The sequence below is a fragment of the Anopheles marshallii genome, chromosome 2, assembly GCF_943734725.1.
Source record: "Anopheles marshallii chromosome 2, idAnoMarsDA_429_01, whole genome shotgun sequence".
NCBI classification, from domain to species: domain Eukaryota; kingdom Metazoa; phylum Arthropoda; class Insecta; order Diptera; family Culicidae; genus Anopheles; species Anopheles marshallii.
This window is the reverse complement of record NC_071326.1, coordinates 40,462,671-40,470,770: the sequence shown is the minus strand read 5'-3', so window position 1 is coordinate 40,470,770 and position 8,100 is coordinate 40,462,671.

Sequence of the window (8,100 nt, the reverse complement as noted above, 5' to 3'; positions counted from 1 at the left end):
CGTGCAACTATTTGGCAAAAAATAAAATAAAATAACACTTACCATAATAAAAACTGATACTTTTACGTGCTTTGGAATCTGGACACTTGTTTTGGATGCCTGCAAAATTTTTCAAACCGGTACGTTCTCTTAAAAAAACACAAGAATAGGGTCACAATTTTGTTGCACTATCGACAACCGTCAGCAAGAGATTACACCGATCAACCAAAGGCTGTTTGTTTTTTTTTTTGTTTTTGCGCCTTGTCAATAATAACGTTGTGTTTACGTTTTAACAATTAAAGCAAAACACTGTACAGTAACTAAAATTTCTACTCGATAGCATTAACTCTAGCGAACGTTTAAGAAGCACACGGGATAAGCTGCAAGATATTTTGTTAAACAAAGCGGGAAGAAACTTGTAAAGAATCGTCAGCTAATATCTAAGGCATCTAAGTAGAAACGAATGAGTGAAAAACAGCTCCATTTATCCATTTTTTGAATTCGGCGGCAGGTTCGATGATACATATTTTACAATGCAAATTGCAACAAACTATAAATTGATGTGCAATTTAGTTCGTATAAACATATATAGACACACACACATAAACACTTCTGTGGGAAGCATCGAACGGGAAAAGCACAAACATAAGAACATACGCAAACAACTAAAAGCAATGCCATTTGAATAGTGAAACACACGGAATCCCGGATTCCACCTTCGGTCGTTGGTGGTTCCGAAACGGAACGTGTTTTATTAAGGATTACGTAAGGGCTTGACGAAGTAAAACAAAAGATTGAGCTGTGAGAATGTTTGTCGCTAACGGAAGAAAACAAACAAAACCCCGTATGTGTTCAGGAAAGCCACGCCAAATGCAGGAATGGCTTTAAAAAATGGTGATTCGATGTTAGGTGCGACACAGAAATGTAGCGCATTTGGTTAAAAGCGGTGCTACAAGGCGGTGGTACGACACAAAACAATTAGCCTTCCCGAAACCCCACCCCAACCGTTAAGACACTCTGACCGCTGTTCAGACCGTCTTGTCTTGTCTTTCCCATTTTGTGGTTATGCTTTTTTCGTTGTTTTTGGTTCCGTTTGCTTTCGAACTCCCCTGTTATAGTTGTGTTTTTAATTTACTATTATCGCCATTTTGTACAAATTACTTTAGTTTGGTAATGTTTGGTAAACGTTTGAAACTTTTGCGTCGAATTAGCTGCAAATTAGGTATGTGTATGTAAGGCCGGGAGGGGATGTAATAGGGTAGTAGCGTTCGGTAACGTTCATACGCGGGACCTTTCATCAATGTGTGACAAATGTTATCGAGGCGGATTTCAATAGAAGCAAAACAAAAAAAACGAAACCTATCGAAACCCTCTCTTGTGTGTAGAATAGTGCATTGTAGAAAGGGAAGGTGTGATTTCCGATCGCTAGAAGTGCAGGGAACAGGTTTGTGAGGAGGAGTGAGCGAGAAAAATGTTGAAATAAACTAGAAATACTTATTACTTTAACATTACGTTTTTTGGATGTGTGTGTTCTTTTTTTATGCAACAGTGTGTGGGTAGTTAAGAAAATCCGAAAATGGTTACGAGGCTGAGTTTCAGAGACTGAATTTTTTAAATTAGAGATTATTGCTATCAAAATTTTCCACTCGTTGAAATCCCCGTCGGTTGAGGCAATATTTTCCCGAAACGGCCTATTTTCAGATGTAAAACGAAAACCTAAAGAAAGGGAAAAACTAATTCTCATTCGTTATTCGTAAAGTTAGTTTATTTACTGTGCTGAAATATTTCTTCAACTTGTGATCATGCCTGAAGATTTAATATCATACAATTGAAACATCCCTTCATCTTTTTCCGGTAGAAGGGAATGACATTGAGAGTAATCTTTTCCGTGGAAGGCGACTCCTCTTAATGTTCGAAATAATTAAACAGGTCATTTCGGGATGATTTTGCCACAACCAACGGAGATTTCAACGAAAGGCAAGAGATGAGTAATATTGTAACATTCGCTGGGAATGTCCCAATAGTAATGAGCCTCAGGTTGTCGCACACCATTGTTTCTTACGGGGCGCTCTACCGCTTGGAGCAGATGATGTTGGGGATATGCTTTGATGCGTACCGAGCGTCTGTCGGTAGGAAGAGACGTTCCGCGAACTATTGCCGAGTGAATATTTGACAAGGCACAATGGAGGCGCCCAGTCACACCGCATTCCTCGCAATCGACTACCTAACTTGTATTCACCTCCGTAGATTTGACGGGACTCTGACTTTTTGTTTCCAAGGTTAAATAAAGCGCCAAAGGGGATACACTGGAAGCCTGAAATCAGCCTGCGTGAGTTGCGATTTAAATTTCAATCCAACCCACTCATGAGTTTTATTATTCAAAAAATGGTTTACCATTGTGAGTAGGCAAAATCGCAATTAAATCATTCAAACTTTTCGCAACGATTCAAACAAACTCACTCATTAGTTTTGATACAACACACAAATCGCGAAGCCTGCCAAAAGGACTACGACAACGCCTACACAGCTTGGAATATCCGTCCACAAAAATGTATTGATGCTGGAGGAGAAGTTTTGAAGTATATCAAGGTTTGGTACTGTTTCAATCAATAATAAAAATAATTTAAAAAACTGGTTAAATGGTACAAGAAGCAAGAACGAATTATCTCAAAATTATTAGGGTGTAGCTGTAAAATCTTTCCTTGTTTTTACCCGATAAAACTACGCTAAACAAATAATCAACATGGTTTCCTTGCCCGTGGGCACAGTACGAACACGTGCACTTTAATTTCAAAATGACAACGGTTGAAATTTTCAAGCATGAAAACTTTCATGAAAGTTCACATTTCCAAAAACGCTTGACAGATGGCGCTCGCGTGCGACGCTTTCAAACGAATGAAACTTTTCATCTTCCAGCAATTGCTTCGCACGGACTACTCTTCCATAACAACGAATAATGTTTATTATTTTCCCGTTAATTTAAAAGCAGAATTATTTTAATATATAATATGAAAATAGCAAATATATTGGCACTATCGCTCACATTCCCAAAATCACATTTCCTCTAACGTCAATCACAACAAACGCAGCTGGCAACACTGCCCAAAGCTCTACCGCGCAAGGATGCTGTCCCGTTGGAGATGGAGGCGAGTGAAATCTCTTCCGTTTTTCCCACACACACACACACACACATATCTCATCTCATCGTCGTGAGCGGAGATTCATCGTGCCTGCGCTTGCATCCCGCCACTACCGGGGGCCAGACCGAGAGAACACGGCCAGCCAAACAAGGGAAAAACTCCCGCTCCCGCGTACCGGTTCGGTAGGATCGGCTTTTTTCCCGAGCGCAACGGAAACCCACCGCTCGCAAAATCGCGCGTGCAAAACGCAGATCCCATTTCCAGTTCAGTCACCACGGTCGACTAAGGACGTGTGCTTTTTCTAGCCGTCGTATGTGCTTTCCCTCGTTTTTTTTCCACGGTGCGTGTGCGTGTGTATGCGTGTGAGAGTGCATGTGTGCGGGCAGGCTGGTGGTCTGGTTGGGGAGGGCGGCGGTGGGGCAGGGCAAATCAAGCAATCACGTTGAAGCGAGCAAAAGCGAAGTGCTTGTGTGGTGTGTGCGGGTACGGGGTCAGGATGTTGGGTGAAAAATCCCACCCGCCGCTTTGCTGGCCATATCGCCCAGCATCATCCTTCCCCAAACCCCAACAAAAAAGCATCCCCCTCTCCCCTCCTATCCTTAGTGTCTCCACACCCCATAGGCGGTAGTAGCTTGAAGATTTTCAACTCCACCAGCCTTTTTTTTTTGATGGGCTGGAAAAACCGAAAAAAAGCCCTGAGAGTCCTTTGTTGCGGTGTTGTGTGTGTGGTGGGGACGCGTGAAAGCAAATAGGAAAAACCTATCCCCGTTACCATAGAGTCGCAGACTCCACCTGCCATGCCTACACAAGGGCGATTGTAGGCTCGACCCTCTTCGACCCTTGTGTGTTCACTAAACGTCGTGTAGTGCATACATACACACACACACCAACACACACACATATATACGTGCGCAGCAGCAGGCCAGTTTAGGGTGGTGGTTCCTTTCTTTTCGCAGCATCTTCTCTAACAAACAGTCAAGCCACCCTTTGTGGCTGTGTGTGAGAAACGTGTCGTTCGTCCTTCGTACAATTAATAAAAGGAGCCAAAGGAACTCCATTTGCCAACTTCTCGATCCCGCACAGGTGTAAACGCGGCGAACACTAACAGAATAAAAAAGGAAAACGACAGTGCAAGGTTAATTTCTCCAGTCGGTTGATCTCGCACTAGAGGGATTTTGCTTAATGGCACAGAACCACCCCAAACCAGAACTGAAGGTGTTGAGCGCGCGTACGAACGTGCGAGTGTGTGTGTGTCTGTGTGTGTGCTCCACAAAACGTGGTGAAAGACTCGCTGCTGCTAGTCTCGCTGCTTTACATAACAACCGCCATCGCAAAGGCGAACGTGAACCACCCATCTGCCAACCCACCCCCACCCACCCCGTGATTCGGCTTGGTTAAGCGGGGCTGCACAAAAGCGGAGCTTGCAAAATTTTCCACTAAACTTTGGTCTCGTCTCCATTTCAAATAGAGTTGTCAAGTGCACAGGATCTACGTGCGTGCGCGAGTGTGAGTTGTGGTGCCTGTGTGTGAGTGTGCTTGTACGTACGTCCCGTGCGTGGTGTGCCAAGTGTGTGTGCCTGGTCCTTGCATCCAAAGATCATCCACTTTTGGCAAGAACTACCAGCAAAGGTGAAAGTGAGTGAGTGCGCCCGAGCCCGAGCGCGAGAGAAAGAAAGAGAGTTCGTCTGTATGTGCGCGACTGTGTGTGTGTGTGAGTGTGTAAGGTAAAGGGCACAAAGCGCGTCGGAAGGCAACCGCAAAGCACGCCGCCAGCTACAATTTCTACTACTGTTTCTACTACTGCTGCTAGTACTTGTACTACCACCACTACCACCACCACCTACTACCGCTACTACTACGCACGCAACCTTCTTCCGAAACCGATCGTACCATCAAGTGCAGCGTACGAAGACATTTGACAAGCGCCTTCACCATAATGATTAGTAAGTCTCAGTGGCGCGCTTGCCGTGACTTTCCCTTGTCTCTATGTGTGCCCTCTTCCGTCCTGTCTGTCTGTCTCTCCGTCCTGTACCATGGTTCGCTTACGGGCGCACGCAATGTTTGCGCGGACGTGCTGGTGTATGTGTGCCTACACGCCTAGCACTAAACGTACACCGAAAAGGGCACCGATATGTTGTGCTTTTTTTCCATCTGCATTTTCCTTTTCTTCTCTTTTTTTTGTTCATCATTCATCTCCAATATGTATTCTCCATTTTTTTTTCCTCCCAGTTCCTGCCAATCATATCTATTAAGACGCATTTCAGTGTACGATGATCTAAAATGAAACGGGCAGTTAAAAAGACGTTAATTCATTGCATCCAATACTCTCATGCAAAAGGGCTTCCCCATCCTACTCACCCTTCCGGAGTTGCGCGCCCCCCTTCCATCCCCAACCCCTCCGCGTAACGGTGAGCAGCTTTCGGGTTTTCGGTACGGTCGCATCTGGACCGACTGCATGGCCAAAGGGGTACGATAACTCAACGCTCGTAATGCTGATGATGACGACCGTGATGATGATTGTACATGAACTGAAAGATCTAAAGGGACGTTACAAAGGCCATCAAATCCAGGCCCGGCAGCCTCCCAAACGCCACGCCGGATGGCGAAAGCGTGCCGTAAAGCTTTCCACCTTCGTCAAGCGAAGCGCAGGTGAAAGCCGAAGAAGCAGCAGCAGAACAGGAGAGGGAAAAAAAAACAACCCTCATCGCAACCTCCTAAAAGAGATCTCTTTATCCCTTTTTGCGTGTAGCGCACCGGTCCACATGCTGCTTCATAATGCATGCGGTTCAGGACCGGGCCCGAGGTTACGCGGCGTGCGGGCCCAAAATTTAGCGCTCGGCGAGGTAATAGTTTCACGTGCGTTGCTACCGACACACGGTTAATACGCTTCGGTGCGATGTGGCAGTGTCAGAGCGTCACCGGGGGATGAGCGCAAAAGGCCAGATCCTCGGTACTTATGCTTATCTGTGCAGTGCAGTGCGTTATCCTCGTAGCGAGCGGTGTGTACCGTGGGCGATACGCAGATCTTGATGCAAAAGAAGGAAAAAAAGGGTACAAAATGGTGCTCCTTTGCCAGGGATGTTCAACTGGCTTCAGAGGAATGTTCAGATCTTTATCATGAAGACAATGTTTTATCGTTGTACTACGCTATTAATCCACTGTTTCATATCTTGGAGCTTTCTGCTTGTACTTACTGTGGTTCAGAGATTTGCCTATCTTCCAGAACATCTTGAAAGTCTAAAGGTTTCATAAAATTGATTAAATCGCCAACGAAAGCAACTCTTTCCTGTTGCAATTCCATATAAAATGTTGCCATTTACGGATGGTGTGAGAATCCTTTACAAATCATTTGATTGGTAAAGCCTAATTAATGCTGCTTAACCATATTTTTACGAGGATTTTGCTATGAAGGAAGATTTTCCTATGAAAGATTGAAGGTTGAGGATTGCAATTACTTCTATTGATGGGATAGAACTTGATATTGTTAGTGAATATTTAATTATTCAACTGCATTTAATGATTTTCATATCGAACAATAATTATTCAACTCAAAAACTTCAGTTCTCGGGGAAAATATCACATTTAAAAATACAGAAAAGCGCATACTGCAGCTCAAACTACCAATCAATATTGCAAATAATAACTGATGGGGGGCCAATTACACCTGTTCTAAGAATCAATATTAATCGGATTGCTACCAATTCTAAAAATATGTCCAGGAGTGTCCTGCCTCCATGGTGGAGTCCCATGTTTTTGGTAGAAAACAACAAGTATTTATTGCTGAAACATCAGCACAAATTGTGGCAGTTGAACGCATGTAATAAATCTCTAAGAAAGAAGATGCTGTAGTTAAACCCATTATTAAAAATTCTTAATAAATCTAAAAAAGTGGTGGAGTCCCATGGTCTTCGGTGAAAGAGAACAAATACTTCATGCTAAAGCTACAAAGTTCCTAAAAACGAATAGTTTAAATATGATAGATGGAACTATATAATACTTTTCCATCGTAAAATGAGTTGAAATTCATCCAGAAAGTTCAAATTGTTCAGAAATAATATGTTCAGATACACGTCTTGCCTCCGGGCTGGTGGAGTCCCATGGTCTCTAGTAGAAAAACAGCAAGTATTTAATGCGAAAGCTCCAGAGCTTCCCATTATAAATGTGAAAGATAATATAATATAACACCTTTTAACCGTAGAAGGATGTTAAGTTCAACGGATAGTTCAAACTCTACACGATTCTGAAAATATGTCTCAAAATGTCCCATGCCTCCATGGTGGTGGAGTCCCATGGTCGTTGACTTTGGAATTTTGGTCAAGTACATCAAAAGTAGTGAATTAAATTTTTGTCTGGACCAGCGCCTCCATAAAAGAAATCAGACACCACAACCTTCGACTTAATAGTTCGTTCCCCCACGAATAGTCCCACATATGACTTCATTCTTGATCGTGTTTTTTCGTGTGTTCCAAAAATTATCAAATGCTTACCGATTTTGCATACTTTTACAGTAAAAAGATCCTTCCAAACCCCCATGAACAAAGAAAACCCCACCTTGGAAAAACCCCCTTAACAATTACGCAGGTTGCTCAACCCTGCCCGAACGCCCGAAACAAAAAAAGAAACGCAAGCACAACCCAGAGGTGCCGAAATTGAATGACGAAAGCCTACCTAATGGTCCCCAAGGGGGCAGCAGGGATGTTGGGGTGGTACGGTCGCCGCAAAAAGTGTAATAGACTGAGACGAAAAATCTCACATCACAATCTCGTCCCCCGGGGACCGTGGTGGTGGCTCCGGTGGCCGGTCTCTCTCCTCGCGTACGTTCGTTGTGCGCCGCCATCCATTTGGATGGAAATGAATACATGAATATGCTACTAGCACGGCCTCGGGAACCGTGCGCTATAACGACTCCGCACATCGACACACAGTGCCACGGACGAGTGACAGTGGCCACGAATTTAGTTGGACGGTTTGGCTCCTGGTT